The sequence below is a fragment of the Nilaparvata lugens genome, chromosome 3 (genome assembly GCF_014356525.2).
Source record: "Nilaparvata lugens isolate BPH chromosome 3, ASM1435652v1, whole genome shotgun sequence".
In the NCBI taxonomy this organism is placed as follows: domain Eukaryota; kingdom Metazoa; phylum Arthropoda; class Insecta; order Hemiptera; family Delphacidae; genus Nilaparvata; species Nilaparvata lugens.
In genome coordinates, this window is record NC_052506.1 from 19,759,612 (window position 1) to 19,768,450 (window position 8,839).

Consider the following 8,839-nt stretch of genomic DNA (forward strand, 5'->3'; position numbering starts at 1 on the left):
TTTAGTCGGGGCGTTTAGAATAAAATACATGGGCAGTTATGGAGCAGCACACACTCTTGTCTACTATCTGCCGACGTCTGTTGAATGACGCAATGTTTATAACAGCTGATTTCTATTTCTGTGTGTGGCCAGCTCACAAATTCCCTCCCATAAGGATTACATGTAATCTTTCAAGGACCGAAGGAAAGATTCCTGAAGTCGGATTATAAATTTGATAGGCCTGGTCCTGAACATATAACGAACAGAACTGAAAAAATCATAAAATTCGGTGCACACATAAAAAAGTTATTGAGTGTCAAAATTTGAGGCTCGATTTTTATTTATATATTGATGAACTGCATTATATTTGAGTGAAGGAATGTTATTCTCACTGAATAAAAAGCGGATTCCCACATATCAACATGTGATTCAGTGACCTTTATTGTGAGAATAATTATAATCTCAATGGTTTCAATGAAATTTAAAGGAACTATTCCCACTCAGTCTAGCCGAGCAAGTATAAATCCAATTCGAACTAATGGGAATAATATTATCTTACTGTTCCAGTCATGTTCAATTACACTGATATGTGGGAAATCGCCCACTGTAGAATCTCGAACCTGAGAGATAAGTTAGTACTTTCAGAGGTTATTTCTCCCATCTCTCTTCAAACGCACGCAGCAGTAGACATCCGTAAACAGACGGACAAAGAAAAATCAAACGTCTACATGCAAGCGTGAACAGACATAATATTATTCAGATACAAAGCTGCGTTTTCCGTCCTTATAGATTCTATTAGATTGAACGGAACTTGACAAACAGATAACTATGTTCATCATGTGAATGATGAGTTATGTTAAATCTTATAGAATCTATAAGGACGGAGAAAAAACATTTTGTTAATAATTTTGGTGTTTAGTGTGCATTGCAACATTTGAACATCTATGGAGGGATTTCCCTCCCACTGTCTGCATACATCTGTTTGCCGCTGCTGGCTGTCTGCCTTCAAGCTGGAACACCCTATGAGCAATAATTACTTCTGGAGAACAATTCGGGAGTAAATAAAATTGATGAGTACTACCAATCTTTACTGAAAAATGAATCACTTTTTGCTATTAGAAAAAACGACTAGCAGTCAGATATTTTACAATAAATGAATTAATCACTCACTGTGACAACGAGCTTTTCTAATAGCAAAAATTGATATAATAATGAGCAGTTCGTGATAGAAAACAACATTGAAGAAAAATGTATATTATTCAAGTGATCATATGTTTGCCGCAATCATGTGCTTATTACGGTTATTAATATTTCATGTTTTTGTTTACATCTATTCATAAAGATACAATATTGAGGTGTTCACCTCAAATCCACAACACAAATTAACACATTACACAACGACAAATTATCATGGTTCACTAAATTGGAATTGATCTACACTTTTAATCACACAAATTTCATCCCATGAGATGATTTCCGCTTATTTGAAATTGATCACAACCATAGCAGTTTTACAACTATGTGGGATGCCGTATCTTTCAGGTAAGTGCAAAGTTATGATAATCATTCTCATAGTCATTATCAAAGTCACACTCTTTTACCGGCCTAAAATCACGATCATAAAAGTTTGTTCAAACAAGCACCATAGAGAAAATACGGCAAAAAATTTTGTATAGGGCTTGTTATAGGCATGGTTCATGGCTTTTATTTTCAAAATATCACTGTTAACTCAGCCGATAATCCTATTGAAGCTATTTGACGCTGGTATCTCTCATAATCGAGCCGCGTTTACACCAAAGTTATCAACAAAATGTTAATAACTCAATCTTTATAGATTCTTTCAGATTTAACGGAACTTGACAAGCACATATGTTCATCATGTGTAAAATAAGTTATGTTTAATCTAATAGAAACTATAAGGATTAAGTTATTAACATTTTGTTTATAACTTTGGTGCAAACGCAGCTTCAGCCACTCTCATTCAGCCAAAACAGTAGGCTAATAATTGACAGTTTGTAGTTGGAATCGGCTTTAGTTGACTAAAGTTGTCTTGAAATTTTGGATATGAACAACCTAATCCACGGGAGAAGTCTTTATGCTATCTTCAATCAATTTTAGTTCCTATTTATATAATCGAAACCTTATCATAATATCATAGAACTGATACCGTTTTGCAACAATGGTTTCCAATAACTCATACTAAAAACCTGGCAATAAATCATTGGAGTTTTATTTTCCACAGATTGTCATGTAATAAGGAAGCCACTCAAATCGAATAAGATAAAAACCTGCTTGTTGATACTCTTCCATTCAATGCAGTGGAAGATCCCTTACCGAAGCGAGAAGACGCATTTCAATCGAACAATCCTGTAGTATTCGGCCCTCAAAATCAAAACTCCGAGCCCCAAAAATTACAGGCTTACCAAGAGAAAAAGTGGTTGGATACGTGTCCTGCATCTGGATTCCACTTTTCCAACCAATCTCTCCTTTACTACGAATCTCTTGATTCACAGAAACACGATTCAAAACCAAAGAAGACAAGGAAAAATAGAAATCGAACAAAAACGCTTGATCAGAATATCCAATTGTACACAGATGAAGGAGGAAGTGGAAGTTTAACAACACCAATGAAAACGCAGAGAGTGCATAACTTGCAACTTCAAATACTCATTAACGACTTCCTCGGAAATGTTATGACTCTGAAGGCACTTCTTGACCAGTTGAAGAAAGGTGAAAATAATGAACTAGGAGGGAAAAGAATAGAGGGTCGTAGGAAGTAAAGTTATCACTCATTGAGAAGTTTGTTGGCAAACTCCTGCAGGATACGAATGAACCAACTTCCAAAGGAACTGATGGACCAGAAGACTGGAATCACGTGATACATGGATTCGAATCAACTGCACGAATAAAGATCCGATTCCAAGCCGAATACAAACATGTGACCAGGGTATACATAATGTTTATAAGTCTCAGAGAAAAATTAATAATTTGATGGCATTCTCCATTATACACAGAACCCTCAAATTAAAACATGGTTATGAATCATTGGCATAACATATTTTATTATTGTTTGTTCTAATGATAGGAGTTCAGAAGTATAGAGAGGAAGAGCAGATTATTATCTCAATCATGTAATAATGATTGTTCACCCATAAAAGTTCATGAGTAGCTGGAAAATATTCTACGTTCATCCCCAATTAACAACAATGAGCTTGGGTCAATTTCTTCAATGTGAGCTGAAGGTAAGCTGAGCGGAGCCCGAGTGTATAGATTGTAATTATATGTTTTATACTTTATATTCTATGTTCTATAGAATTTAATTCTGTGTCTTACACTCTGACCGGAACCTCTACCTATATAAATTCATCATAACATGATATTATTATATTGTTCTTATCAATACAAATATTATGAAACTGTTCAATATTTTGGATTTCAGGATACTGAAGCTCAATACGTTTCATCTGAGAATTCAGAACAGGATATATTCAAGAGAATTAACACCATTTTATATCATAAAAGAATTTTTCCAGTTCACCTCAAAATGAATTTCGTCCTAATTCCGGGAACAATGATGATCTGGAGAAATGTAATTGATTGGAACCCGCTCTTGTCAATTCTACCCATGGCATGCTAACTTTAAATGTATTGGGTTTCCTGTATTCTGTATTTCAAATAACCTTTCTATAAAAAATAGCTGACTTGTACCAAGCCGAATAATATTCTTGTTGGAATATATTAATTGTTCCTGTACGATGAGCTATGAAGTCGATAAGTTGTCCTGACTGACATTTCTAGATAATAATGTGTAGCTTATGTCTTGGAAAACAAGTGAACTGCACATTTTATTCTTCGTTACCTGTGATATGACATACATAACAAAGCGTGTGGTGAGGTTTTTCCTGTTTTACTGATTACGTTTTTTATCCTGCACCGCTATAGTAGAGTTTTCTTTACATACATTCCTCTGGACACATCACACAACTGAGCCACTGCTCCTGAACTGAGACAATATTGAGAATGTAGTCCCTAGAATATATAGAAAGGTACATATTACAATTAAAAGTACAAGTTACAGGCAAGAGTAAAATGGTATATTATTTCATTGTCAGGTCAAGGATTTGATCAGCTGTTTCTGAACATAGTAACAGTTGCCAAGGGCAATAAATTAAACATAATATACTATACCGATATTTACACTCATTTACACCAGGAACAGGTACGATTACAATAATATATTATTTCATTGTCAGGTCAAGGATTTGATCAGCTGTTTCTGAACATGGTAACAGTTGACGAGGGCAATAAATTAAACATAATATATACCGATATTTACACTCATTCACACAAGGTACAGGTACAAATAAAATAATATATTATTTCATTGTCAGGTCAAGGATTTGATCAGCTGTTTCTGAACATAGTAACAGTTGGCAAGGGCAATAAATTAAACATAATATATACCGATATTTACAGTCATTTACACAAGGTACAGGTACAAATAAAATAATATATTATTTCATTGTCAGGTCAAGGATTTGATCAGCTGTTTCTGAACATGGTAACAGTTGACGAGGGCAATTTAACATAATATATATATACCGATAATTACACTCCCCTTCATTTGCAACAAATCAAAGCAGCCAATTAAAGCGATGTATTTTTACTGTGGACGATCAATACAGTGCCGGCCGGCCGTTTGTAATGACGCTGTCAGCAAAGTACCATCGGCGTGGACAGACGCGAGTTGTTACAGCTACAACATCATTTGTTGTAGCAGAGTTGCAACTCAACTGTTAGTAGCCGAGCGGTGAAAGGGTTCCAACTCCATCAAATCAATGATCACTCTGCTTCATCTGTTGTTGACATTGGACTGATGTTGTTGTTGTTGTTGGGTTGGTGTGAATCGACTGTTGTAGGTGGAAACGTTGACAGGTGTCGAAGTTGAACCGTTTTAATACCGGCTGGATATAATCGAAGTAATGTGTAGGTGCTGAGTGTGGCGCCGATGCAATTCCAGTATTGCAGGAATGATGATTCCTTCCCAGGAATCTGTGATTTCTCACTCGTTTTTCCTGTTTAGATTGATTTTTGACATGCTTTTATTATCAAATAATGTACCTGACATTCTAAGCTTGAATACTGAAGTATTGAGCTTTTTCAATGCAGTATTCTGCAATGAACCGTACATAACATATTAACAATTGAGGGATAATATGGAAGCACAGTATACAGTAACTTCAATATTTTTATAATTAAAGAAGTAGTTATATGGACGAGAATTATAATATGGGTTATTCTCTGTAAACAGTCAATACTGTTATTATTCACACTATTCTATACACCATACTCACATTATTATTCACAGTCAATACTGTTGAAGTAATATACACTATAGACTATAATTATTATATTATCGTCCATATAACTATACTGTTGTAGTGATATACAGTTAATAACCCACTATATCATATTATATTCTCGTCAATATGACTAATTATCTAATAATAATAATATTGGAGTATATTAGTTTCTTCTCAGAGTGCTCTTCTTCCCATTGAAAGGGAGTACTTCTGTTTGGTATGCCAAAACAAGATTATAGTGCAGTTTCCAGTTTCCTTCTCACTGATAACATAACTTGATTAAAGATTGGGTTTGATAGAAGGGTATTAGCCTACTCCTATAATATGAAGTCCAGTCTGGATGAATAGCTCTCATGTTCATAGGGTTGATGTTCAGCTAAATAACTCAATGAGAATGATAGGTGGTGTTCTAAAATCTACCCCTGTGGAATGGCTCCCGGTGTTGAGTCACATCCCACCCCCAAATCTTCGACGCATGAATGCCCTTACTAGAGAGTACAAGAAGATACAGGAAAATCGAAGCCTGCCAATACATGAGGATATACAAGATGCCAATCAGAGACGTCTGCAATCTCGTAAGCCACCGGTTAGGACGGCAATTACAGCCTTAGATTCAGGTTTCCATATAACTGAGGCCTGGCAACAAGCGTGGTCAGCAAAGCAGAACATTGACATCCCATTTGTAACCAAAAGGCCACCAGGCTTCGATTTGCCTCGTAAAACATGGTCGGCATTGAATAGGGTACGAACTCATCATGGTAGATGTGCCTATCTGATGCATAAGTGGGGGAAGGCTGACTCTCCTTTCTGTGAGTGTGGAGCAGTCCAGACTGTGAGACACATAGTGGAGGAATGTCCCAGATCAGCATACACAGGTGCACATGAAGATTTCCTGGTGGCTAAACCAGCATCAATAGCCTACTTAAATACCCTGGAAGCATGCCTCTAATTTCCAGGTCAAAAGTGACTAAGATATTTTCATTCGATTTATATATGAATTTTCTATTGTTTTCTTTTTTTTCGAATTTTGTGATCATAAATGTGTTGTGTATACTGCCATACGCTAAATAAATAAATAAATAATATGATTAGCATTCAACGCGTGGTCAATAACACGAAAATTTTATATGAATCATGATAATCAACTTCCAAATTTATATTAATACTCACCATTAAATATCTGGAAAAAATCAGAACATTCTCAACCGAGATGTACAAGTTCTAATTTTGAGAGATTCTCAAATTCATCAACACTCATTTACCTTGATAATTATCATAATATTGTGTTTAGAGAATGATGCAATACATGGAAAATAAGATGATGATTAGCTCTCATCACAGAAGATGATATCAGTAATCAGAACTGATGAATTCTGCCCAAAGAAACTGCTTAAAATGCCTCAACACAAAATCTCAAAAATGCTCCAACATACTAGAGCTTGAAAACTTCCAACATTCAATACTGAACACCAACTCCAACTCTCCAAAAAATGTAAAATACTGCTTATTGAAATTCATCCACGACAGGAGATAAATTCGTCGTTTTTTCTACAGAAATAGTAGCCTGAGTCGCAAAGGGCTGATAGCAAACATCATCCATCATTGTGCATAGTATTGGAGTGGATCATGATGGAGAGTTATTTGTTTGTTTCTCTAGTCAGCTAAGAGCATTCTGTGCTATTCCATTAAGAACCCTACTGTGAATTCCCTGGGATACTGAGCTGCGCTCTCAACGATAATGATCCAACTTATTTTATCGAGTGCATACTTTTCAAGCACTGAAAAGAGAAGCTGTACTTGATTAATAACGATAGTAAAAATAAGTTGAGGACTTTATTCAACTTGAAATTGAATACTTCATAGAGTTCAGAATCCACTCTTTCATTGAGACTTCGATGCATTCAATCCAACATTCTGTAAGTAAACTCCATGATGAACTCAATGAGGAGGAATCAGTTGAGTAGTTCAAATATTTATTATTATTATTATTTCTACGAAGAAGCACTGATTGAGAGAGAAAAACTGAGGATACTCCTTGCACTATTTCTCTCCCAAATTTAGATAACATTTTAAAAGTCAGAAATAGGGTTATGGTTTCACTTTTCTAAAATTTAGTCCATTTTCACTAAAAAACAACGAAAACATAAGTTATTTGTTTTTCAATAATTTAGTTCTGGTTCCTGTCAGTATTTTTCTTGTATACATTCCAACTCCTATTTCTGGAATGTGATTGAGCACGCAATTTTGAAAAGTGATTCAATCCCTGCTTTTGCCGATTAATAAACTTCACAAAAATGTGGTTCCAGAGACATACGGATATTTATCATTCACAAGAATAGAACTTTTCAATGATAGATGCTGAATGAATCAAAGCATTTATGTGAATGAGGATAACTCATGAACTTTCAGGTTAAGTATAGCTGCAAATAATGGGAGAAAGATTCCATTCATTATTCCATGCAAATCATCTTTGTTCTGGGCTGACTGTGATATCAATTATTACAGTAACCCATCTTATGCGCTCATGCTATACACTTATGTGATGCACTTATCTTAATATCCACTATAACATACAATAGAATTTAAAATTCAAAGAAATTTTAATTTCACAAACTCTATCATTGATGTTCTTTATGTGCTTGATTTTTCAATATTCATAGCACAACATTCTTCAAAAATTAAAAATTATTCAAGGAACTTTTGTACATCTTGATGAACAAAGAGATGTCCATGAATGTGATTATTGGATTAGTTCAAACCTTGATTTTTCTCAAGAGTATTACTCAAACATTAGAAGGATCACGACACTCGTACGAATTATCACTGTTGCATTTTTAATAATAAATTTATTTTTATTCATTATTTTTACAAGATAGCACTGACCGGGGGAGAAAAACGAATGATACTCCTTGTTTTATTTCTTTCCAAAATTTAGATAACATTTTAAGAGTCCGAAATAGGGTTATGATTTCACTTTCTGAAATTTGGTCCATTTCCACTGAAAAACAATTGAATTGTAATAGTCAATGGTAATATTCAAAGACTTGTAACATCTACGATAACATCGAGCAAAAATTCCAACAACTCATGAGCCAACACTTGATATTCCATCCTTGAATCTCTGTTTATTCCAGATTCACTGTCGTTGCTCCAGGGTTGTAGAAGACGTCCAATGCATGCGGCTCATCCAATGTTCTCATGCACCATTTGCACAAAATTAGCCTCAATCCAGGTCACAGGGAATCAATTCACATTGGGTGTAATTGGACTGTCACATTCCATTGTATTGTCAATGACTGAGATATCAGTGGCTGAACAACTGGCTGATCGAACATAATTACCCAATACAAGTCGTGTGTTCCTTGAATCATGTTTCAGTAGGGATTTTTATTTACCCATCAGAATTTGATTCGTTACAACTTGTAACATCTACGATAACATCGAGCAAAAATTCCAACAACTCATGAGCCAACACTTGATATTCCATCCTTGAATCT

At 35.0% G+C, this 8,839-nt stretch overlaps 1 long non-coding RNA gene across 1 annotated transcript; it reads left to right on the plus strand.

Moving 5' to 3' along the window:
* Window positions 1-1,278: 1,278 nt before the first annotated feature.
* LOC111059936 lies at window positions 1,279-8,570 on the plus strand. Its single transcript, XR_005570699.1, has 3 exons — window positions 1,279-1,521; window positions 2,222-3,221; window positions 8,477-8,570. It is a non-coding gene; the product is annotated as an uncharacterized LOC111059936 (long non-coding RNA).
* Window positions 8,571-8,839: the final 269 nt, after the last annotated feature.